The sequence below is a fragment of the Hakea prostrata genome, chromosome 11 (assembly GCF_041222555.1).
Source record: "Hakea prostrata isolate BN-2017 chromosome 11, UWA_Hpros_2, whole genome shotgun sequence".
In the NCBI taxonomy this organism is placed as follows: domain Eukaryota; kingdom Viridiplantae; phylum Streptophyta; class Magnoliopsida; order Proteales; family Proteaceae; genus Hakea; species Hakea prostrata.
Window position 1 is genome coordinate 13,144,528 of NC_142610.1, and position 27,188 is coordinate 13,171,715.

The 27,188-nt window shown below is 37.2% G+C and overlaps 2 pseudogenes; both read left to right on the forward strand.

Annotated features, from left to right (window-relative positions):
* The first annotated feature begins 19,478 nt into the window (after positions 1-19,478).
* On the forward strand, positions 19,479-21,114 carry LOC149000169 (hydroquinone glucosyltransferase pseudogene; annotated as a pseudogene).
* Positions 21,115-25,085: 3,971 nt separating this feature from the next.
* LOC149000170 (hydroquinone glucosyltransferase pseudogene) lies at positions 25,086-26,837 on the forward strand (annotated as a pseudogene).
* The last annotated feature ends 351 nt before the right edge of the window (positions 26,838-27,188 follow it).

Below are 27,188 nucleotides of genomic sequence, written 5' to 3' on the forward strand. Positions count from 1 at the left end.
GTGAAGAAGTATGAGAAGAGTACAATCATCTATTCCTTGCGAACTGCAATAAATAGGATCAAATCATAGAGTTAGTAAAGCTACCCCATCCGCTAGGGTTGACATCAAATGATAGATCTATCTGCATAAGTGTAGAATTGTATAACCCTGTATAAAGCACTTATATGGTTAGGCATTGTAGCTAATTTAGTCGCATGCATGGCTTTTTTTGGGTAGCCCAAATCTATCCTGAGTCTGAATAGGGTTTTGGTTCAAATTCTAATCATAAGGATGGATAAGGTTGACTATTTGACTAAGATAAGCACTTGTCTAATTGTGGCATTAATTAAAATAGAATTATGTATTGTGTCATTTTTTTGGACCGAGGCTATAATATTAAATTAATAAAACATTAAGCTAATAATGGAAGAATCTTCTACCCTTCATTTCTTCACAAACCATTCTGTAAAGTTTGTTGGGCAAGCCGTTCGTGTCCAACCGAATCTTCACTGGAACCGAAATCAAGCTCGCCAAATAATCAACACAACGATTGGTCTAACAAACCCGATGAACCACCCGAAGATGAGCCAACTTGTCTCTCAACCTCCAAATATCCTCCCCAATTCCCATGATATACCAAAGAAGGTCAGTCTCTCCATTCACAACTTGAACAGCATTGAGAAAATCACACCGAATTTCCACCATGCTAAAGCCACACCTCACAGTCTGTAACAAGCCTACTCTCATCCCTTGCAGCTCACATATAAGAATGTTGTCTTCTGATTAACCAACTGCAAGTGCAAAGATGACCTTCGCTGTGTGATCCCTTCCAATCGCCCCATACCCTTCCTTGTTGTTAGACACCGACCCATCATTATTCACAGCCAACCGACCCTCAGGAGGTTGCAGCCAATGATGGACTGAAGCTAAGTAATTCAAAAAGGAACAAGTAATATTCCAATGATCAAAGAAAGCTCTACTACCCATTGAGTCTTTCAACACTACGGGATCCTCCATAAATCAAAGTAGTACCAGTCTAATGATTCTACGAGTCACTTGCTCCACCATCTGCATGCCACTGTTATGAAGACGATTTCCTTTCTCTCCATAAATAATAGATTGTGGCATTAAAGCTTAAACATTTGAGTGTCTATATACATTTTCCTCTTGAAAAATGAATTGCAACTCATTTAATCTCATCACTCCAACAACCAATTAAGTTGTTGGGATGACCATTCAACAAAAGAATGTTGGACCACATCCTTCTCCAAAAATCACAATCAAAAAATAATTGCTCACAACTTTCATTACCAATTCCACACAATAGACGTCCAGGATCAATAGGAACTCCCCATGCTAATAAGCGATCCTTCGTTGTCAATCTTTTACGAATTGCCAACCAAGCAATCATTGAGAAACGAGTTTGGCTCTTGGCTGCCCAAACCACTCAAGCCCACACCACTTTAGAGTTAGAACCACGAATGGCCTGCATAGCATTCTTGAGTGAAAATTGACCATTTGGGGTAGCAATCCAAATGACACGCTCACCATGAATTCTTTGCAAACAACAAACCTGAGAAATCTCCTACCACCTAGAATGAAGCAGATCGTCACCCAATGAATTTTCCCAACCACCACCTTCTCCTAAGATGTCACTGGCCCTCATAAAAGGGTCTCTACCCACTGCTGGTGTAATCACACTGCTATTACAGTTAAGTATGCGCCTTGGCAACCACAGATCATACCATAAAAGAGTAGATGAACCATCATGTATTAGGTACCTAATACAATTTATTGTCACTTGCCATGTGCTGAGGATGGCTTTAAAAGTGGATGAACAGTTAGAGGGCACAAGAATGACCACACTGAGTGATTCTTAAGCCATTTCTTCTTGACAAAATCTACCCAACAAAACTTCCGATCAGCTACCAAGCTCCATATGTGCCTTATGAGATCAGCTTTATGGGTTTGTGGTTAGGGTCAAGGTTAGTTATGATATGATTAAGTGTTTATTTAACATGGAATTATGTATCATTTTATTATTTGTGATTAGGGTTAGGGTTTTAATAAGCATTCACCAACACGACACAGCTCTGTTATAACTTATAACCCCATGTAGTAATGTATCCCATAAAAAAAAGTAAAAATTTGAGACTCCAAACCAAGGCCACCTTGACTCCCACTTAGGACTAAAATTATATACTTAAATCCTATTTAAGCTCAAGACAGATTAGATTATGATGGGTTAGGCCATCAAGGCCACACTTAGGACCCCAAGATGAGTCTTTCTCCCTATATGAAATGATGCTTTGCCCCTTGGTAAGAGGAGGGGAAAGACACATTGGCGAGCACACCCCTCATCATAAAAGTACTTATAAAATATTGATATTTCCATACCATCTTTATAATTAAATACAAACATAACCATAAAATATTAATACTTCCATACAATCTTTCTAATGAATCTAATTAAAGACCAACACAAACCAAGAAGATATGCATGGTCATTTCTATTCTCTAAGGGTCATAAAGATATAAGCCTCCTATTTACTTCCTCCACTCTACTGATTCGGTCATTCTAATAAATATATCAATTCAATGGTCAACAATAGATTTTCCAGTTTTTTATTTTTTGGTAAACGATTTTCAGTTTTTGATCACCATAAATTAAATTTAAAGATTGAAGTTGACTATTAAATACTAGATTAACATATTTATTTGGATCGTACACATATAGCCATAAGAGCACGATAAACATATATAAAGGGTTTCCTTTTTTTCTGTTCAAGTGACACAGAAGAATTATTTGCTAGTAAGTAAATAATTGAGCCCTCCAATATATATTGGTAAGAGAGCCCTCCATTACATAAATATAAATAATGAAGTTTAGTTGCAAGACCCATGCAGCCATATAGAGAAACACATGAATCATCACCTCACCTCCAGGTGAAACAATAAAAATCAAATTTATATTAATGTTCCATGCAAGTATTTTCATTTGTTTGGCAGTTGGACAGAACTTGCATGATCAACATACTCTTCTGATAGCTTCAAGAGATGTGATGGTGCTGGATATGGAATTATAGCTTGAGATTCCAGTAGTCAATTTATTTTCTTCTTGGCTGATGATGTCCCAACATGTAAGTATGTATGGGTTGAACTAAAAAGGATCAGAAGATGGATCAGAGATTTTACTATTTTGAAGCTATCAGAAAAAACTTGTTCAATGCGCTACGTAAGATCCTGCAAATTCATAATCTTTCTTCTAGATTTCAAACAGTGATTTAGGGTCTATTTGGTTACTTGAGTTTGGAGATTTCAAATTTATGAAGTCATGGTTCATAAAATTAACTGTTTGGTTAGCCTAAATTTTTTGAATGAAATCTGTAGATTCACTTTTAACCCACAACTGGAGAACAGCCTCGTACTCCATGGCCAAACCGTGTATCTCCTGACACGCATGAATAGATTTGATCTTTACGGCAATTGCTTCGTCGGGAGACAAGGCTAAGGGACGATTCGCTTAAGTGTGGGAGTCGGAGCTACCTGAGGTAATTGGGAAATTAAGATCCAAAGGTGGAGCTCGGTAGAATAAATACAGGTGGCACCACACCTTGAGGTTTGAGGGTCAAGTGCCTTCGGCCAAGATACTCCTCGACCATCGAAGCTCAGTCTTATTGCGCTTTGAAAAGAAGAAAAAACCCAACCGAGGGGGTTGGATGGGTTTAAGTAAGAAGAAGTGAGAAAAAAATGGGAAGAGAAAGAAACTATTTCTAGTTAGTGACAAAGGCCAAGAAACCCAATGATCAACCTCCAGCTATTAGATTTAGGGGGGAGCATACATGGGCATATCTCCCAGTGGTTACGTACTGAGAAAAGGGAGAGGAAAAAGGGAACCGAACCCCACTTTTAGGGTATCGATGTAAATAGAGAATTCTTCATTAAGAGCCAAATTGACTCTTTCAATCGAGTTCAAGCGTCGAAGAATATAATCAAAAGGAAGAGAAAACTAACTAGAAATAGAAGAAACTTCCTTCGGACAAACATGGGACACAAAGAAGTTGGGCCCATGGGATGGTCTTTTGGATGATCGGGAGCTTCCAACAAAGGCTTTTGGTAAAGTCTTTTGCTTTCAGGAAGGCTGAGAAGAAATACAACTTTTTTCTCCAACACATTCCCAGGTTGCTCCCTAGGGACAGAACGGATAGAGGCATACCACCGGTCGGTAACCCTCTCATCCTTATCACCAGATAGTTCTACTGAGACAGAGGGGTTCACTTGGTTAGTAGAGCCCTCCCCGTCGATCATACAATCAACAGAGTCATCGTTTGAGGTTTTATCACTAACCATTGTGGAAAAGGAAGGAAAATCTAAAGGAAACAAAGGTATTATGCAGTTACGGAAGAATGCAAACGAGGAACATAGGAATGAACAAAAGCAAGAAAAGGAACTTACTTATCGAATCTTGAATAAAATGAAGCCTAAAACCGGAAGCTGAGTAACTAGAAATCACAAAGAAGAGCTCTAGAAACTTTGCGTGCAGATGAGAACTAAGGAGAAATGGGTTTAAATAGCCTCAGAGGTGAGACGATGAATGGTTGAGATTCACTTCAATCATTGGACGAGGGTGAGCGACGGTTCGAGTACCAATCATTGATGAACAAGATTGAACAAAGATCAATGGCTAACAATCACAAACGGTTCAGACTTATTAAAGTAATGATGACAACTCTAGGAAAAGTCCACGTGGAGCCTTTCGACACAAGGAACGAGAAAGGCATGCGGCTCAAGCAGCGTATTGTTGCCCTATCGAGACAATAAATGCGATGTGACGTTTGAATTCAGGATAACGATCGATTCAAGAGTCAGGATTGGGAATGGCAAACCAAGTAATTGTTTGGTTATTTCCAATCACTTGGCTTGAGGGGCTCGTGATATGGGTAAAACAACACGGACCACGTTTAACCACAGTCAGATCACAGATTCCAATCAGGTGCGGCTCAACCGTGATCAAGACCGGCCTAAGGTTCGGACCAGAGAGTGGCGTAGGAAGGGAGAAACCTTGTGGTTATGGAGAAAATCATGATCCCGTGGAATTCAGGACATATGATCAAGTCATACATGGCAACTACCATTATGCAAAGTGGGTGATTGTGTTAATCATGGTAATCGCCATTATCTACAAAAAAAGGGTAACACCCTATGATCGAACAACCATCGAGAGGAGGCACGAACAAATCCAACAGTCGAAAATAAGAGGTAAATCCTATATAAACCAAAGGGTCATGCACAACGAAAGTATCTGAATCATTTCCCTCCATTCTATATTGAATTCAAACTCTGCGACTCATTAGAGCTTTGTGATCAATTCCATTACTAACTTAGCCTTTGGAGGTGGCCTCTTGACCCCACAGTCGAGCCACATCTAACACTGTTTTGCAAGTTAATCCTTAAGGATCTAAAAACTAAGCATATTTTGGACGCATCACAGAGTCAATGGTAAAAATTTCCAAAGAACCTTGAGCATGTCATTGCTTGGAGAGGGAGGTTTTGATAATGTTGAGTGGAGGACATGGGCCAAGAAATTGGCCAATCACAACCAATTTCCAATGGAGAATACCCATCTTTGTAGTAGAGGAGGGGCAATGGACAAGGGGGCATGGAGCTGTGGAGGTTGGAGGGAAATAGGACAGGGTGCATTTTGGAGTTGAGGGAGGAGGGTGGGAGAACATAGAATTCCAAGGAGGTAGGGATGGGGAGGGTGAAGAGTTGCAGGGGTAAAAGGGGATTTGGTTTACAGGGGTGGCAGAGGGGGGGAGGAGGAAGGAGGGGAAGCAGGGGCTGGGGAGACGTCTGGAGCCATCAAGATTTGTAGTCTTAGATGAAGTTTTTATTATTATTATTTTATTATTATCTCTTGGACTTACTGTCTCTAGCTGCCACCACTATACTAGAAGCATGTTTACAAATCAGCTCATTATGAAGAACATGAAGGGATCTAACAGGGAAGGAGGTAATCTCCCCCCTGCTCAAGTCTAAACGAGAAGCTAGGAGGTTTAGTGCTGTTGATTCAATTTTCAGCAGGGTAATGGTTTTCAGTTTCTGTGGCTGGATCTGATCCTCCGTACATCAGTTCTAGTTTTCAATTTTGTGAGGAGAACTATTGATTCTATTCTAGTACTCGGTGATACTGTTGCTGTTTTTCAAGTAAAGCTACCATCTGCTTAAGCCAGTTATAGCCTAGCGTTTTGTTAATTAACTCTAGAACAAATAGTAGAAGAAAAAATCACCAAAAATGGCACTTTTATCTGTCCTCTCAACAGTGGGTAGAAGGAACAGTGCAAAATCCTTGTTTTCATAATAAAAAGATAGTAATACCAATAGATGCAGAAAAAAGTAGAAAAGAGGCGCATTTGCCTCAAGAAATGTCTCACCACAATCACAAGCCAGTGCAAACATGTGAGAGAAAAAGTACCAATTGGGATAGATGTAAGGTCAGAACAAATCATTTGAATTATATTATAGATAGGATGAACCAAACAGTAACCCCAAGTTTTAAAATGGGGCTATATTACCTCAAGATTGTTTCATTCCCTTTAGGGAAGAATGATTTCAATATGAGAATTCTTCGTATAGGTCAGCCAGAGGCTGTAGACACAAATTGCCTTCAAGTTTTCTGACCTTTACACCCAGAAAATGTCTGAGACAAATTCTTACAGGATAGAATAGCTTAGTGCTTAGAAAAAGAATGACAAAAGAGAAAAACCAAAAAAGCAGACAAGAGGTCCAAGAAGTGGCCAGAGGAGATTGTCCAAAGTTTTGAGGACAAGGTACCATCATGAACGGGACGCAACAACCATGGAAAATCATTTCTTCTATCACAGATCATCCTCATCATTATCGAAAAAGCAAAGCAAAAGTCACACATCACTCGATCTCACTTACAAAAATCAAAAATTTCACCCTAAAAGAAGTTCACAATATACTGGAATTTCAAAGGAACAAAAAACCAGTTCCAAACTCAACCTCAAATTTTTCATAACAGCCCACATATTGCGAGTCCCTTTCTACATAAATTTTATAGGGAAATACTGTAGTCATAAGCATCAGTTACATTTTCAAACACCACATGACCTATTCCGCCACAGGGACAAATAATGTCCATTCCAACTCTTGGATAGATACTGTCAAGATTAGCCATGTTTACTAGTCTCTAACCATCATTACGGATTACACCAAGATTTAAGACTAAATGGTTTATAGAGTAAGAATAATGAAAATGAACTCCCTAGACCTATTTTGTAACTTCTGGAGACATCAAACCCCCAGGGTTCACTAGGTTGACCAAGACCAAAACCTCATAATTGAGAGATCCTGAGTTCAAATCTCCTCAGGGCCGATCTATCAAAAAAAGAAGAGAGAAGCTTACAAAGAAATCATACACTTATCATGCCAAACAAACCTAAGCAAATTCACTTTTCCTGCCAAAAAAGCAAACAAGCAAACCACTTGCTGCAGCAATCAGATCAGTGTAAACCAGATGGTGAAGAACAACCAAGATGTATCAACTGGCATACTTGAAATCATTTCTCAGGTAGTGATGCTGCCCTTATTAAGTCACTAGAAAACCTCCACATGATAGAATGAGGTCTGAGCTCTAGTAATAAGACAAGCTAAGTATTCAGGATTCTTTTTAAATTGTTTTCATGCTCGTCTTCCTGACTACAGGAATCTAGGGGATCTTGATCATTATGACTTCATAAGCTAAAGATTAGCTTTGGTGAAGGTACTCATCAGTTCTACAGACAAATGAATGCCGTTTCAACAAATGAAATCCATCAAGAGCTTGGACTTCTGATAAGGGCCATTAATTTGGCATTGATTACCGGATCATAAGGACAAACTTTATCATGATTGCCGTTAGCCTTCTAGTAGCTCTTGTTCTCTACTCAGTCTTAAGACATTGTTGTATAATTGACTTGCACTTGTACAAAGTTGTTATATAGTAATATTCAAGTGTTATGCTTAGAATGGTCGTTTCATTTCAATGTCTAATGTCCATCATAAGCCCAATCTTTTGAATCAGGATCACAAATTAAGCATTGGTTATGTATACTGAGGCAAATTGCACCATGGTGGTGGTTGTTCTACCTATCCAAAGACAAACATATGGTTGACATCCATTGCGATGAGCAGGCTGGTGTATGTTGGAAACCAATCTCAAGGCTCAAGAGGATCTCGAGACTAGACAGGGCTAATCCAAGGATTCCCTTCTTGGGAAATTTTGGTAAAAATCCTATATATATCTCCTATTGGAATACAATCTCCTGTTCTCTGCTTTGCTACATATAACATCTTATTCTTCTTCATTTCTTTTCTCAGATCAGCAATATTTACATCGAACCAAAGCAAGGTTAGGATAAGAATACATCAGCACAACTCAAATTCGACTCTTCATTCGATCTATTTCTCCCATCATGGTCTTTATCTAACCCCACAATAAACCTAAGATCTCAACAAGGGATGATTTTTCAACGTGTGGCTCAAGTTGATTGGTCTTTTTGGTTGGAAATTCTAGAGATTATCTAAATCTTCTATTTATACAATAAAGCATAATTTTTTGAGGTTGTTAGTGGTATGTGTCATATTGATCTTTAGGCGTGTAATGGATCTACATATATTCAATCAAATCATGGAATGTCTTTTTTGTGGGACTTGACTGATAATATTTTCTAAATGAAAGAACATCGAGGGACACTGAGCCATTTGAGCCATCTTTACTTTCGCAGTCCACTTAAGGATAGGACATATAACTAGTGATAATTTTCAAAACATCAAGGAAAAATACAGTTAGTTTATCATACATCCTAATCATATATGACCTATATCATCAGACGATGCTTGCATAAGGAAGGTTAAGTAGGTAATGGTCAAAACAATATGTGGATGATCATTAACCATGCATCCTATCCTATCGTGGAATGCCTCTACCGTGGGACTTTGCTCAAAGCCTCAAAGTATTTTTTTCTATGGAGGGACATCAAGGGATGCTCTAAGTCTTTGAGCCATCTTTTTTCTAGCAATCCACTTTAGGATAAGATAAAAAAAAACTAGTGAGATTCTTCTAAAATTCAAGGAATACTACAATTACTTTATCACACATCCTAATCATAAATGATCTATATTGTTAGACAATGCTTGCATAAGGAAGGTTAAGTAGGGGTTGGTCAAAACAATCTATGGATGATCACTAACCATGCATCCTATCATGTCGTGGAATATCTTTTATGCAAGACTTCGCTAGAGCATTTTTTTTCCTTCTTTTATTTTTTTCTACGAAGGAACTTCGAGGGATGCTCGGAGCATTTGAGCCATATTTTCTTTGCAATCCACTTTATGATACTATACATAACTAGTAAAAAAAATTAAACATAAATGAAGACTACAATTAGTATGTAAAACATTCTAATCATATATGATCTATATTCTTAAAAGGTGCACGCAAAAGGAATGTGAAGTAGCAGATGGTCAAAAAAAAAAACTCCAAGGATGACCACTAACCATGCATCCTATCCTATCGTGGAATGTGTTTTCCGCGGGACTTTGCTCAGAATAATCTTTCTTTGAAGGGACACCAAGTGACGGTCTAAGCATTTGAGCCACCTTTTCCTTTGGAATCCACTTTAGGATAGGATGCATAAATAGTAAAAATTTTAAATATAAAGGAAGAATAAAATAGTATGTAAGACATTCTAATCTTATATGATATATATTCTTAAAATATGCAAGCATAAGGAAGGTGAAGTAGCAGTTGGTCAAAATATCACTAACCATGCATCCTAACCTATCGTGGAATGCCTCTACCGCGGGACTTTGCTCAAAGTATTTTTTTCCATGGAGGGACATCGAGGAACGCTTTGAGACTTTGAGGCATCTTTTCTCTAGCAATCCACTTTAGGATAAGATACAAAACTAGTGAAATTTTTCTAAAAATCAAGGAAGACTACAGTTACTTTATCACACATCCTAATCATAAATGACCTATATTGTTAGACGATGCTTGTATAAGGAAGGTTAAGTAGGTGTTGGTCAAAACAATCTATGGATGATCACTAATCATGCATCCTATCATGTTGTGGAATGTCTTTTCGGCGAGACTTTCGCTCAGAGTATTTTTTTTTTTTTTCCTTCTTTTTTCTATGAAGGAACTTCGAGGGACATTCTGAGCATTTGAGCCATCTTTTCTTTGCAAGCCACATCAGAATAGGATACATAACTAGTAAAAAAAAATTAAACAAAAAGGAAGATTGTAGTTAGTATGTAAGACATTCTAATCATATATGATCTATATTCTTAAATGGTGCAAGTAGAAGGAATGTGAAGTAGCAGTTGGTAAAAAAAAAAAACTCCAAGGATGATCACTATCCATGCATCCTATTCTATCGTGGAATGTGTTTTCCGCGGGACTTTGCTCAGAGTAGTTTTTCTCTGAAGGGACAGCAAGTGACACTCTGAGCATTTGAGCCATTTTGCCTTTGGAATCCACTTTAGGATAGGATGCATAAATAGTAAAAATTCTAAAATATAAAGGAAGAATAAAATAGTATGTAAGACATTCTAATCTTATATGATATATATTCTTAAAATATGCAAGCATAAGGAAGGTGAAGTAGCAGTTGGTCAAAATATCACTAACCATGCATCCTAACCTATCGTGGAATGCCTCTACCGTGGGACTTTGCTCAGAGTATTTTTTTCTATGGAGGGACATCGAGGGACGCTTTGAGACTTTGAGGCATCTTTTCTCTAGCAATCCACTTTAGGATAAGATACATAACTAGTGAAATTTTTCTAAAAATCAAGGAAGACTACAGTTACTTTATCACACATCCGAATCATAAATGACCTATATTGTTAGACGATGCTTGTATAAGGAAGGTTGTTAAGTAGGTGTTGGTCAAAACAATCTATGGATGATCACTAATCATGCATCCTATCATGTTGTGGAATGTCTTTTCCGCAAGACTTTTGCTCAGAGTATTTTTTTCTTCTCTTTTTTCTATGAAGGAACTTCGAGGGACATTCTGAGCATTTGAGCCATCTTTTCTTTGCAAGCCACATCAGAATAGGATACATAACTAGTAAAAAAAAATTAAACAAATAGGAAGACTTAGTTAGTATGTAAGACATTCTAATCAAATATGATATATATTCTTAAATAGTGCAAGTAGAAGGAATGTGAAGTAGCAATTGGTCAAAAAAAAAAAAAAAAAACTCCAATGATGATCACTATCCATGCATCCATATTCTATCGTGGAATGTGTTTTCCGCGGGACTTTGCTCAGAGTAGTTTTTCTCTGAAGGGACAACAAGCGACGCTCTGAGCATTTGAGCCATTTTGCCTTTGGAATCCACTTTAGGATAGGATGCATAAATAGTAAAAATTCTAAAATATAAAGGAAGAATAAAATAGTATGTAAGACATTCTAATCTTATATGATATATATTCTTAAAATATGCAAGCAAAAGGAAGTTAAAGTAACAGTTGCTCAAAAAATCACTAACCATGCATCCTAACCTATCGTGGAATGCCTTTACTGTGGGACTTTGCTTTTTTCTATGGAGGGACATCGAGGGACGCTCTGAGACTTTGAGGCATCTTTTCTCTAGCAATCCACTTTAGGGTAAGATACATAACTAGTGAAATTTTTCTAAAAATCAAGGAAGACTACAATTACTTTATCACACATCCTAATCATAAATGACCTATATTGTTAGACGATGCTTGTATAAGGAAGGTTAAGTAGGTGTTGGTCAAAACAATCTATGGATGATCACTAATCATGCATCCTATCATGTCGTGGAATGTCTTTTCCGCAAGACTTTTGCTCAGAGTTTTTTTTTCTTCTTTTTTTCTATGATGGAACTTCGAGGGACATTTTGAGCATTTGAGCCATCTTTTCTTTGCATGCCACATCAGAATAGGATACATAACTAGTAAAAAAAAATTAAACAAATAGGAAGACTTAGTATGTAAGACATTCTAATCAAATGTAATATATATTCTTAAATAGTGCAAGTAGAAGGAATGTGAAGTAGCAATTGGTCAAAAAAAAAAAAAAAACTCCAATGATGATCACTATCCATGCATCATATTCTATCGTGGAATGTGTTTTCTGCGAGACTTTGCTCAGAGTAGTTTTTCTCTAAAGGGACAGCAAGCGACTCTCTGAGCATTTGAGCCATTTTGCCTTTGGAATCCACTTTAGGATAGGATGCATAAATAGTAAAAATTCAAAAATATAAAAGAAGAATAAAATAGTATGTAAGACATTCTAATCTTATATTATATATATTCTTAAAATATGCAAGCATAAGGAAGGTGAAGTAGCAATTGGTCAAAAAATCACTAACCATGCATCCTAACCTATCGTGGAATGCCTTTACTGTGGGACTTTGCTCAGAGTATTTTTTCTATTGAGGGCCATCGAGGGACGCTCTGAGACTTTGAGGCATCTTTTCTCTAGCAATCCACTTTAGGATAAAATCCAAGGAAGACTACATTACGTTATCACACATCCGAATCATAAATGACCTGTATTGTTAGACGATGCTCGTATAAGGAAGGTTAAGTAGGTGTTGGTCAAAATAATCTATGGATGATCACTAATCATGCATCCTATCATGTCGTGGAATGTCTTTTCCGCAAGACTTTTGCTCAGAGTTTTTTTTTTTCCTTTTTTTCTATGAAGGAACTTCGAGGGACATTCTGAGCATTTGAGCCATCTTTTCTTTGCATGCCACATCAAAATAGGATACATAACTAGTAAAAAAAAATTAAACAAACAGGAAAACTTAGTTAGTATGTAAGACATTCTAATAAAATGTTATATATATTCTTAAATAGTGCAAGTAGAAGGAATGTGAAGTAGCAGTTTGTCAAAAAAAAAAACTCCAATGATGATCACTATCCATGCATCATATTCTATCGTGGAATGTGTTTTCCGCGGGACTTTGCTCAGAGTAGTTTTTCTCTAAAGGGACAGCAAGCGACGCTCTGAGCATTTGAGCCATTTAGCCTTTGGAATCCACTTTAAGATAGGATGCATAAATAGTAAAAATTCGAAAATATAAAAGAAGAATAAAATAGTATATATGACATTCTAATCTTTTATGATATATACTCTTAAAATATGCACGCATAAGGAAGGTGAAGTAGCAATTGGTCAAAAAATCACTAACCATGCATCCTAACCTATCGTGGAATGCCTTATCTGTGGGACTTTGCTCAGAGTATTTTTTCTATTGAGGGACATCGAGGGACGCTCTGAGACTTTAAGGCATCTTTTCTCTAGCAATCCATTTTAGGATAAGATACATAACTAGTGAAATTTTTCTAAAAATCAAGGAAGACTACATTTACTTTATCACACATCCTAATCATAAATGACCTATATTGTTAGACGATGCTCGTATAAGGAAGGTTAAGTAGGTGTTGGTCAAAATAATCTATGGATGATCACTAATCATGCATCCTATCATGTCATGGAATGTCTTTTCCGCAAGACTTTTGCTCGAGTTTTTTTTTTCTACTTTTTTTCTATGAAGGAACTTCGAGGGACATTCTGAGCATTTGAGCCATCTTTTCTTTGCATGCCACATTAGAATAGGATACATAACTAGTAAAAAAGAATTAAACAAATAGGAAGACTTAGTTAGTATGTAAGACATTCTAATCAAATGTTATATATATTCTTAAATAGTGTAAGCAGAAGGAATGTGAAGTAGCAAGTTGGTCAAAAAAAAAAAAAACTCCAAGGATGATCACTATCCATGCATCCTATTCTATCGTGGAATGTGTTTTCCGCGGGACTTTGCTCAGAGTAGTTTTTCTCTAAAGGGACAGCAAGCGACGCTTTGAGCATTTGAGCCATTTTGCCTTTGGAATCCAATTTAGGATAGGATGCATAAATAGTAAAAATTCAAAAATATAAAAGAAGAATAAAATAGTATGTAAGACATTCTAATCTTATATGATATATATTCTTAAAATATGCAAGCATAAGGAAGGTGAAGTAGCAATTGGTCAAAAAATCACTAACCATGCTTCCTAACCTACCGTGGAATGCCTCTACTTTCATTTGCTTGAAGCTTATGTCATACAATCTGAGAATCATCCAATTAATCCAAATCATGTATTCTATGCTAATGTGGGATTTCTTTTCCCTAAGACTTGGCTCAAAGTATTTTTTCTATTAAGAGACATGGAGGGACCGTTTAAGCTTTTTGAACCTACTTTTTTTTATCAATCCACTTGAGGATAGGATACATAATTGGGTGATGTTTTTGTAACTATTTAGGAATCCAAACAGTTAGTTTGCCACACACCCTATCCATATATGATCTAGTTTCCTAGATGATGCATCCAAGGATGGTTATTTAAAACAAAACAAGGTTACCTTTAACAAAACCTATACACCTAACACTTAACCCAAGTCTTCAGTAAGTGGTTTCCTTGATTCTCACATGGGCATTTCCCCGACACTAATAAAAATCTGTCAGAAATAAAATATAGAACTAACTCAGAATTGGAGTCAATAGCAGAGTGAGAAAGGGATATGAGTTCAGAAATCATAATCTGAAATCACCATAACTGAACCTACAGAATCACCATGGAACTGATGGCAATTCCAAACTTTTCTTTATTAATTCGTAAGAGGGCTCTGCGTTTCACATGTTTAAATAAATAAACAAAAGGAAACAAAACAAACCAACGAATTCTGTCTCTCCCAACTGCAAGTATAGAAGATACCCTATTTGACTTAGCTATCTAAAATAAAAAACCTACCTTAGGAAGAAAAATTCCTCCAAATGCACAGCTATATTGTAACTGAACTACGTTTTACTAGCAGAACATAAACTAAAGGCTGGAAACCTAGACCAAATATATAAACGGAGAATGTCCTACTATATGGATGAGAGGGATTAGCAACATGGATATCAATAACATCAACGGTAAAGTATTCAATTCAACAGCTAACAAAAGTAAAAGCAAAACAATAACGGAGTTTGATCTAATCATGTATACAAAGCAAGTATCGATAGAATAGGATCCAACAAGAAAATAACAAGGTTATAGAAGATTCAAAACCGATCAAGGATTATACTGATTGGGTACATACGAAAAAAACTGCTCTGGATTAGGGCTTGTAGGAAGAAGGGACTTGCTGACGCGACGATCTAAGAAGGGGTAGAAAATCGGGATTAAATGTCGCCAGAAACGAGGGAGACAATAGAAATATGTGGAAAAGTAAAATCTAAAATTCGGAGTGAGAGAGGTGAATGGTGATACGAGGAAGAGAGAATCGGGAGTGAGCAGCTGAAAAAGAAATCTAGGGTTCGCAAAAGTGGGAATCAAAGACTAGAAGTTGCAACTATGACAGGGTAGTTGTTATCGAGGATCTAAATGCGCCGCACGATATCGTTTCCAGAAATACTCAGCGATGGGAAAATCGAAGGTTTGTAGGGGAAGATGATGGCAATTAGGGCTTGGGCTGTGTGAGTTACTTACCTGGGAAAACTTCTCGGATTATCAGCAACAAAGAGGCTTCCCTGACCGGAGAACCTACTCTTTCAGCTTCAAGAGAACATTACCGAAATCTCACCCTGTTCTTTTCTCCGATCGAAATGCCGTAGCAGACAGAATATCTTCGAATCCATAGAGAAAACCCAATAAAATCAATCAATCAATCTGCGTCAATTTGGATCGAATGGCGAAAACCCTCGTCCACAAAGCAGAGAAAACCTTTTCGATGCAAACTTTGGGAGAAAAAAAAAGCGGGAACAATATCCATTTTCGAATTTCGAACAACATCGATGTCGATGACATTTGTATCGGTAGCCGCGCCATGCTGTAATAAAACTATAAAAGTAACCCGACGGTTGGATTCCCGATAAGATACGATACGTCTCTTAAATTTAATGGCGATACGATACATTTGATACCGATACATTAAACTTTATCCAACGGCTGTAAATGAAAACGCGTAAATACAGATTTCTTGTTTTACCAAAACACCTCTTAATCTTCTCAAATTTGCAAAAAAAACACCCCAGATGTAGTTCAAATCTCATTCCAACTCTTTTTCTCTGCTTTTCCAGCTCTCTCGTGACCAAGCCCAAACACTAGATCTCTCAGGCGATTGTTCTGATGATACCAGAAGCCATACATATGCCATCTCCAACAGCTTCAAAACACAAAATCCAAACCCCTTTTTGGCAAGATCTGAGACGACGAACTTGCGCTCTTCTATTTTTCGATGAGACCAAAGACTTCATTTCTGAAAGCAGTTACAGTAAACAACAGAACCTTAAATGAGTTCAAACCCTACCGAGGATCATAAAAGAAAGGTAAAGCTCCAACAATGGGGAATTAACAATAAAATCAGAACATCCACGAGTTAAATGGTCGAAATAGCAAGGAAATGGAGCAGGAAGAAATAAATATTACCTCAAAAAAAGAGAAATGGATCACCTACAAAGTTGCTAAGACAAACAGAAACCGGCAAAGAATCGCATGCAATAGAGTGATAGACCAAGCCAAATTCTCGTCTTTAAAAACATTATTCTATTCAAGGTTTAATGTATCGGTATGAGTATTATATCGCTCAGGTGATTTTAAGAGACGTATTGTCCTATATGGAATATTGTATTGCTCTGGCTAATGTATTTTAGTGTAATTTAATAGAGAAACGTATCGAAATATATCGTATAGTTTGGGTCAAATATGGATACATATCGGCTAGTATCGTATGGTATCATGGGATACTTTAAACCTTACTTTTGTTCCCGATTACCAATTCAGCAAATCAACCCACCACCCAGTGGGAGACTGAACAAAATTACAAAACATAGATAAAAAAAATTGTGGGGGTCTCTTTCTTCCACTGGTACTGGCTTGTGTTGTTGGAGTTTCTTCATTGGCCAGAGACCTCTCTAAGTGTCTGGCAGTACTGGCTAGGAAGCATTTGGACTTCCCCTCTTTTAGTTTCTAGCAAGTACCTCCCTGCTCTACCAGTGCTAGTTGCATGCTTCGCTCATGGCTTGTAAATAAAAATTCAATCAAACAAAACCAATATTTAAAGTATCGACATCGAGTATTGTATCGGTCAGGTGATTTTAAGAGACGACGTATCGAGTATTGTACGCTTTGGCTAATGTATTTTAGTGTAATTTAATGAAAAGACGTATCGAGATGTATTGTATCAGTTGGGCAAAATATGGATTCGGACTAGTATCATATGGTATCGTGGGATATTTTGAACCTTGAAAAAAAAAACTATAAAAAAAGAGTGAGACGAGACTCACAGATTCGATGGGTTTCAAAGATAAGCATGAGTTTCCATAGAAATGCCAATTGACCATGATCCTTCACCCACTTTGTTACAACCAAGCATGAGGATTTTTTTGTAAATTTAACAAATAATATGAGTTGAATATAATTGAGCAAATTCATTGGCCCCTCAAAATGGAGTTTTTTTTTTGGTAAACAACACTATCAAACGGGCAAGGGGGGGGAGAACATTCCACCCCACCCGGGAGACGGCCATTCTTTCGGGCCCGAAACACAAAATGGAGGCCTTAAAGCATTGACACCTCACATTATATTTAAAAAACACAGAGATCTAAAAGTTGGATTTTTATTGGATACATTAGTTCAATTTATAACTAAAAATTGTTAAGTTTACTATTTTCAATGATAAATTGGACTAATGTGTCAAATGAAAATCTAATTTTGGGGTCTCTTGTTTTTTTAACATAAAACGGAATGTAATGCTTTAAGGCCTCCATTTTGGAGTACCAGTGCAATTTGCTCAATATAATTTGAAATGGATTTGAAATTCATAAAGTTTATATTTGCACTTGAGGTTGGATTACTTTTTGTAATATTTAAATAAATAAATAATAAAAAGAGCAAATTACATTGACACCCCAAAATAGATACCTTAAAGCTGACACCCCACTTTATGTTTATAAAGTACAGAAACCCCAAAATTGAATTTTCATTAGATATATTTGTCAAATTTATTAATGAAAACAGATAAATCACTGTTTTTTTTTACCTGTTCCAAAATGTTTCATTATTACCAAGGTTTAAAATATCGGTATCAACTTTTGTTTCGGCGGGTGTTTCCAGAGATGTTTCGTCTTGTATTGGTATTACATTATGATAGAATGTCGAGACATGTATCATTAGGTCCCACAATAAGACGGTCGTAGGATACTTTAAACCTTGATTATTACATTAGAAGAATGCCGAAACATGCTTTCCCCACAATTCTAGAGAAAATCAAGATTAGATCCCTTCAAATTTGTCTAAGAAGGAAGCAATGTTATTAGTCAGGTTTTACAAACCAAACCCCTCATTCGCAGTGGGAAAACAAAGCTTTGTCTCAATAACAAATGCATGATCAGACTTTTTCACATACGACATAATAAATAATTCAACTTTTTGACAAAGCTACTTTGGAAGAACAAAACAAACCATTCTGAAAAGATTGAATGGTAGATGACACTGAATTGATGAGAATAATATTTTTGGGTACATTAGTGTTATTCCCATTGGAAAGGAAAATTCCTAATTTTGTCTCATCTAACTTGATGATAAGGCAATATTTGTGTTTCTGTCTTCAACCAATTTTCTATGGCCCTTAATAAAAAAATTATTCTTTATTTATTTTCTTGGAGCCTCTTTATGTGATCCACTTAAGTTGCATGAAAAAAATATTCACAATTTCTAACTTGACTTGTTCAACTACAAAGAAAGTCTAGAATAGAAAGACAATAAATTTTGTTTTTATGCATACCAAGATTAGTGTATGATCACTCAAATTGGGATAGTCAGACACTTAAAATAATACAAATACCCAGAATTCTGCATGGATTTATTAGAAAAATAGGAAGGAAAAAAAGAGAGAAAAAGAAAAAGAAGCTTTGAGAAAGTTCAATGAACCATGGACTCATTATCAATTAATTTTGATGTCCCACTTCACAAAATTACTTTAGTTACACATAAATGAAATTTCGGGTCATTGGATCCGAAATTTTGATTCGACAATTCAAATTGTTTGACATGACAGTTTTACGCATTTAATGCACAGTACCGAAACATAGTCTCCACTTCATCACTGTGGTAAAATATAGTTGAAATGTTAAAGTCTGTAAGATGACATCTCCACTTCATCACTGTGGTAAAATATAGTTGAAATGTTAAAGTCTGTAAGATGACACCGACTACTCACAAGTCGCAACAAATGAACCAATAATGCAGGATGTTAAAACCTAACTCATATCTTCCCCCAAAAAAAAATTAATAATAAATAAATAAACCTAATTCACACTTTAGTGCTGACATGACAGCTCGAATTAGATTGCCACTTAGATGTGCTGCCTTAACCTAAAAAAAAAAAAAAAAAAAACCCTGAGTTCTATATTAACCAGCTTTAACTGCAAATCTCTCCTCAGAACATTTCTTGTTCCATTCTTGATCACCATGGAAGAAGAAGCAAAAGAAGCTACTCACATCATCATTCTACCCTCACCAGGGATGGGTCACCTTATCCCACTGGCTGAGTTTGCAAAGCGACTCGTTCTCCGTCACCACTTCTCAGTTACCTTCACTATCCCAAGTGATGGTCCTCTCCCTAAAGCCCAGAAAGAAGTCTTGAATTCCCTCCCCAGAACCATTAATTCTGTGTTACTCCCGCCTGTTAATCTTGATGATCTCTCCTCTGATGTACCTCCAGAAGTTCGCATTCGTCTCACCGTGACTCGTTGTTTTCCATCTCTTCGGAAGGTACTCAAGGACCTAACTATGATTACTTCTCGTCTTTCTGCCCTAGTTGTTGACCAATTTGGCGTTGATGCATTTGAAGTCGCCAAAGAATTCAAGGTTTTGTCTTACCTTTTCTTTCCCTCAACAGCTATGTCCTTGTGGTTGTTCTTATACTTACCAAAGTTAGATGAGATGTACTCTTGTGAGTATAGAGATCTACCTGAACCGGTGAAGTTGCCTGGGTGTGTACCTGTTCATGGAAGTGATCTGTTCCACCCGATTCAGGATCGGAAGAATGAAGCCTATTCATGTATTCTTGAGCTCGGCAAAGGTTTTGTATTAGCAGATGGTATTCTACTGAATAGCTTCATGGATTTGGAACCAGGTGCTATCAAGGCTTTTATGGCAGGTGGACAGTTGTGCACAACACAGGTCTATCCAGTTGGGCCGCTCATTAGGACTTCAGGAGATGAGGGTGATGTAAATGAATGCCTCAAATGGTTGGATGATCAACCGTATGAGTCTGTTTTGTTTGTTTCGTTTGGGAGTGGAGGAGTTTTGTCACCAGAGCAGCTAAATGAATTGGCTGTAGGATTGGAGGAAAGTGAACAAAGATTTCTATGGGTTATTAGAAGCCCAACTCGTAAATCTGTGAATGCCAACTTCTTTGATGCCCAAAGCATTGAAGATCCATTTTCACATCTACCAGAAGGGTTCTTGGAGAGGACCAAAGGAAGAGGGCTTGTAGTGCCTTCATGGGCTCCTCAGATCCAAGTGCTAAGCCATGGTTCTACTGGAGGGTTCTTGACTCATTGTGGGTGGAATTCAATCTTAGAGAGTATTGTTCATGGTGTGCCTCTGATTGCTTGGCCACTCTATGCAGAGCAAAGGATGAATTCAGTGATGCTAGTGGAGGACATGAAGGTGTCACTGAGGCCTAAAGAGAGAGAAGATGGAATAATTGGGAGAGAAGAGATTGCCAATATTGTGAGGAACCTAATGGATGGAGAAGAAGGAGAGAGAGTAAGAAGCAGGATGAAGGAGCTCAAAGATGCAGCAGCCAGGGTGTTAAGTGAAGAAGGCTCTTCAACACAGTCACTCTCTGAGGTGGCACAGAAATGGAGGACCCATTTGACATTATAGTGAAATAAAGCTAGGAGTTTTTTTTTTTTTTTTTTGTAGAAATAAAGCTAGGAGTTATGATGTAGTAGTTGTGATTTCACATTGTTGAACTGTGTAGTATTTATGATGCTTAAATGACAATTGGAGTTTGGAAATGTTGGTGATACGGAAAAATAATTTATTATGAATAAAGCTAAAATATAATAAACTAGAAGATAGAGAAGATAGTGGAGATACTAAAAGCTGGTTTGTTCGCAAAGGTGGGGTGGGAAAAAAAATGTGGGTCCCATGTGTAGTGGGGTGAGGGATAAGGAAAGGAAAAGAAAGGAAGGGATTTTGTGGAAAATTGTTATTCTCAGGTTGACACTGAGGGGGGGGGGTGAATTAGTGTTTTATAAAATTCTCTTTGATGTGACGCTTCTTCAAGCTCAAGACAAGATTGGTCAATATAATCCATGTAGTTATCAATTATACAAGGACACGTCCACTGCACACCACAATGTGACTGGGTATACCAGACAGTACACCACCACTTTGCAATCAAAGCACTCCAACATATGCAATGAAAAATAAAACTAGAAACACAAGACACCAAATTTACGTGGTTTAGCCAAATTGGCTACATCCATGGAATAATGCCCTAAATAAAGCTTCGTATTTACTCAATACTTTATTTTCAACTAAAATTTTGATCACTATAATGATCAAAAAGCACCCACTCTCAATTAATTCAAAACATGGAGCACCAACTCCGGTATGAAATCTTGCACCCACAAAAGTAACAAGCAACAACCTCAAACAAACTCAAACCTAACAAGCAACTACTTGAGAGGTGAAACTTTTCAAATTGAAGCAGATATAATAGATTACTCACCTTCTTCTTCAACGTTTTCACCAAAATACGAATCCGAGCTTGTTCTCCATATCCATTTTGCTTCTTGGCTTCTCCTCGTTTTTCTCAGTCTTCACAAGCCAAAAATCTCAAAAACCTTCTTATGTTTTGCTCAAATTCGAACTTTTAAAGAGAATGAACGGTAATGCACATGAACCATTGGATTTCATCTTCTAGATGAGTCCAAAAGAGAATCTAATCACACAACCGTTGGATATCCAGTTTAAAAAGGAAGGTGAGATCTAGGCCGTCAGATCCTTTAGGTAATGTAAGATAAAGTACCCTTCACCAAATTATTTCAAATATAATTTTTTTCTAATCTTACCTTTAATCTGCAACACACAGGATCATGTTGATCATTATACTTTGTAGTGCACCACATTTTTATGCTCTCGACCAACCAAAAGGCACTCGATGGAATCTTTTCCGTCTTGGACACTTGAAAACCAAGTACATCAATCTTGACCCTCAAAATTGGATCTTCATCCACGTCCTTCTAATGACCATTAGATTGTATCATTCAATCTTTCAAAATTACACCTTCCTCCTTGAGATGTAAAATTTATTTCACAAAGCAGACCCCCAAACTCTTAAAAATTATTTTCGAAACACTGAAAGTAGATTACATCACAGAGACCGAATTTCATCACAGTAGCCAAATTTCATATTATTTTTACATTGCCCAAATTTGCTTCCATATTGCACACTCTCATGAGAAATTCATAACTTCCTTGTTTGATATCAAAATCACAATTTGAAAAGTGCGTTGGAAATAAGACTTCATGAACTATGTTTTTCTAGTTGAAGTAGAACCCAGAAAACAACTGGTTGACTACTCAAAAATTCATCCAACATAACCCTTGTGCAGTGACCTGTGAAATCCAAAACCAATATTTAAAAAAAAAATGATTTCAATAGTAAAAGATGAGATGTAAACCAAGCAAGTCATTGTAGTTAGTTACCTTACAAATTATAGAGTGTGGGGTCACTTGTGAGTATGATAAAATAAATTATAGGTGAGATCCTCAATGGGTTCCACATGGGCTCACACACTTCTATGGTAAATAAACATTAGTGCTTTGAATTAAGAAAGAAAAATTATGATGTGAATCCACTAGTCGAAGAGTCTATCTCCCGTCCAATAAATTAAAACTTAAATCCTTTGAATTAAGAAAGAAAAATACATATTAACTTTTTGAATGCGATACTTATATAAGTCAAATGAATTAAACATGGACTAGAGACAAATAAGTGCACCCTGTGCACTTGAACGGTGCTAAGCATGCATGCATTCGAACAAACATCACTATATACTGCTAATATATGGTTGTTTTTATTCCTTGTTCACAGTTTTTCATCTATTTTCACTGTTGGGATAATCATGTAGTTAGATTCAAATCAACAGTAATCATCATCTTTATCGTATATGCTCGAAATTATTTTCGTGATGTCATTATTTCTATTAAAAAAATAATGATGAAGGTATTCCTTCCTTATCATTAGCAAAAGAAAAATTTTATATTTAAAAACTCAACATATTAACATTGATATATATTTCTTAATGCCAACGCTATACATGTATTTAGAGCTCCTTACCTTTTTAATTGCTCTTTATAAATTTTCTGGGAGGTAAGAATATTTGTCCATTAGTTTCTTCCCAAAAGACCTAATAGTTAAGATTCAAAAGGGTTTTCGAAAACTTCATAATGACATACTATTATGTTACCATCAAAAGGTATCATTATGATAAAAAAAAGTTTCTCTAAATATACAATAATTATCTTTCTTTCTCTTTCTTTCTCTTTTTATTTTTTTATTTTTATGGGAGGTGTGGAGGTTGGTGGCAAATGTACGAAGAGCAAAGGAACTGGGGCATACTCGGCTTTTGATTGAAGGAGATTACTTAGACTTTAAATTGAAGGAGACTTGGTGGTGACAGTGTATCTGGTGCAACAACACAGAACTCCTTGGGTTGTGCTTCAATGGTGGTTGGTGAGTGCCCAAAGGGGTGGGGTGAGTTTGGTGGGTTAGAACTGCCCAAAGGGTTCAAAAGTTGTTTTCAAAATAATTGAATAGATGACACCATCGTCATTATCAGAAGTATCAGTCTTGGAAAATTTCAATTACACATTTAAAGTGACAATCATAACCTTTGTTTGGGAGGTTGGTGGTAGGTATAAGATGAGCAAAGGAGTTAGAATTCAAGCGGGTTTGGATTGAGTGAAGGTGATTTAGTGGTGGTGGTAGTTTACTAGTACAACAACATAAACTCCTTGGATATTATTAGGGCTGCAGCCAAGGATTTTACAGATGGACCAACATGCTAAGTTGGTTCATGCTAATTAAGTCTGAGTGGAATGCTTAGAAATGCTTGGTATAGAACTACTCCTTCTGTTGATGACAATGCTAGCTATAGAACTACTCCATCTGTTGATGACAATGTTGAAGGTGAGAGTAATAGATCAACCTGGTTGTTGGGTGCAAGTCATCAGCTATGCTGATGCATGTAGCGCAAGCCAGCTGCAATTTGTTTTGTATTTTCTCTTAATACAAATCACTCTTACCTAAGCTAAGTAACTTCTTTTTCTTTTTCTTAAAAAATAAAAATAAACTACACTTCGAAGAAAAAAATAATTTAATAGAATTATGAATTTCACACCATGAGGCTTCTCAATTAGAGAATGTATATAGGAATTTGTTAAACAAACAACTAATGAGGAGAGTGGTTTTTTGTCACTACTTAGATGTGAAGAACTCTCTGTTAAAAAGTGATGTGATCTCATGATTGGACGTGTGGACTAATCCAATTCTCGGTCTCATGGAGCCTCAAAGGGTCAAGGTCTATTTAATATTTCTTTTGATGTTCTCTTTTCACCATAGATGAATAAACCTTGGTTTCTCCAAAGAGCTGAACAAAGGCAGGACTCTGAGTAATAAGGGGGAGGCTTGAATGCTGTGCATTTACGCATCTGCTGCCAACGGTCGAAATGAAAATTCAAGCAAAATTAAAAGTTGAAACCCGGGTAATAAATATTACGGGAAGTTTTCTATTGAGTAGCATAGCCCATGTACCCACACAAAGATGAATGCGTGCACAAGTTCTCCATGGTGGGTGGCGATGCATGTCATTTCGTCCCCTTCCGTGGTAGGTTAAGTGTGCATACCACACCACAGGAAATTTTTCCCATTTATAATTTTAGTCTCATCTATATAAACCATAGCTTCTCTTGTTCTCTTACAGAAGAAGAATATCTTCTCTACTAACTCAGCACTTCAGTTATCACAACCTATCTCAGCACTTCAGTTCTCCAGCTAATAGCTAGTCCACCTAAAAAGAAATTCAGAAGGTAGACCTACATCTTTCTGAAACCACCATGGAAGAAGCCCAGAAAACACCCCATATTGTATGTCTACCTGCACCAGGTATGGGTCACCTTATCCCACTTGTTGAATTTGCAAAGCGGCTCCTTCGCCTCCGTGACTTCTTTATCACCTTTGTCATTCCAAACAATGGTTCCTCCCCTAAAGCACAGAAAGCAGTCTTTGATGCTCTCCCTAAAAGAATAAATTCCATATTTCTTCCACCTGTAAACCTTGATGACCTTGGTGAAGATGTGAAGGTGGAGACTTGTATCTATCTCACTATGTTCCGTTCAGTTCCTTCTCTTCGTGAGACAATGAAGAACTTGATCAACACTACTACGGTTGTTGCTTTAGTTGTTGATCACTTTGGTACAGATGCTTTTGATGTTGCTAGGGAATTCAATGTTTCTCCCTACATGTTCATCCCAACAGCAGCCATGATGGTATCATGGCTCTTCCTTCTGCCAAAATTTGATGCAATGTACTCTTGCGAGTACCGATATCTTCACGAGCCAGTTTCGATGCCTGGGTGTATACCTCTTCATGGAAGAGATTTCCTCGATCCAGCACAAGATAGAACAGATGAGGCCTACAAATGGCTTCTACATCATGCCAAACGTTACAGGTTAGCTGAGGGTGTTATGTTGAATACCTTCATGGACTTGGAACCAAGGGCTATCAAGGCCTTGAAAGGAGGAGAAATCCCAGGCATGCCACCGGTTTACCCGGTTGGACCGCTCGTACAGCATGGTACAAGGGAAGGAGATAATGAGCCGGAATGCTTGAGGTGGTTAGATGATCAGCCTCATGGGTCAGTTCTTTTTGTATGTTTTGGGAGTGGTGGGGCTCTCTCACTTGAGCAAATGATTGAACTGGCTTTAGGTTTGGAACTAAGCGAGCAAAGGTTCATATGGGTTGTTAGGAGCCCATCTCAAGTAGCAGTAACTGATGCCTACATTGGAGATCACAGCATGGAAGACCCATTTCCTTTCTTGCCCAAAGGTTTCATAGAGAGGACCAGAGGTAGAGGCCTAGTGGTTCCCTCATGGGCACCTCAAACTCAGGTTCTAAGCAATCTTTCAACTGGAGGGTTCTTGAGCCATTGTGGGTGGAACTCAACATTGGAAAGCTTAGTATATGGTGTGCCTTTGATTGCTTGGCCACTCTATGCAGAACAAAAGATGAATGCAGTGATGCTGGTTGAAGATATTAAAGTGGCATTGAGGCCCAAATTTGGAGAAGATGGTGTAATAGGGCGACAAGAGATTGGGACAGTGGTGAAGAGCTTAATGGAAGGGGAAGAAGGGAAGAAGATCCGGAACAAGATGAGAGAGCTCAAGGATGCTGCTGCTAAGGTTTTAAGAGAAGATGGGTCTTCCACAGAGTCTCTCTTGCAGGTGACAAACAAATGGAAGACCCAAATGAGTTTATTACAATAATTGTAGACATGAGTTTATTACAATGTCTACAATTATTGTAGACATATATAAACCCACAAGCCTATATAGTAGAGAGGCAACGTCATCAATAAATATCTCATGTTGTATGCGTTAGTATGACCCTATTATGAAGACTTACACACAAGAACCAAACCATTCAATTCTGCAACATCATTTGCCCCAAATACACCCATTCTCACTGGTTGCTTTATCTTTAAATAAAGCAAAACAAGGTTCGTCCAAAACTCCATATAAAGCAAGGCTATTAGACTCAACCAAACCTAAACCTTTGAATATGCTCAGGCCACTTCCCAGTAGGGATCGAAGTCTAATCCTTGGCTGCTGACTTTGCAAGAAATTCAGCAACTGGATCAGCCGCACTTAAAACAAATAATAATCTTCCACTCTATACCCTTTGAATAGCTTGTCAAATCATACTGTTGGAATTTATTAATATAATTAATAAATCAAATGCCCAAGGGCAAATTTGAAAACTCACTATTAGGGCGGTTACAAAATAGGGTTATAGATTTTGGTAACCACCGCATAAGTGAGTGTG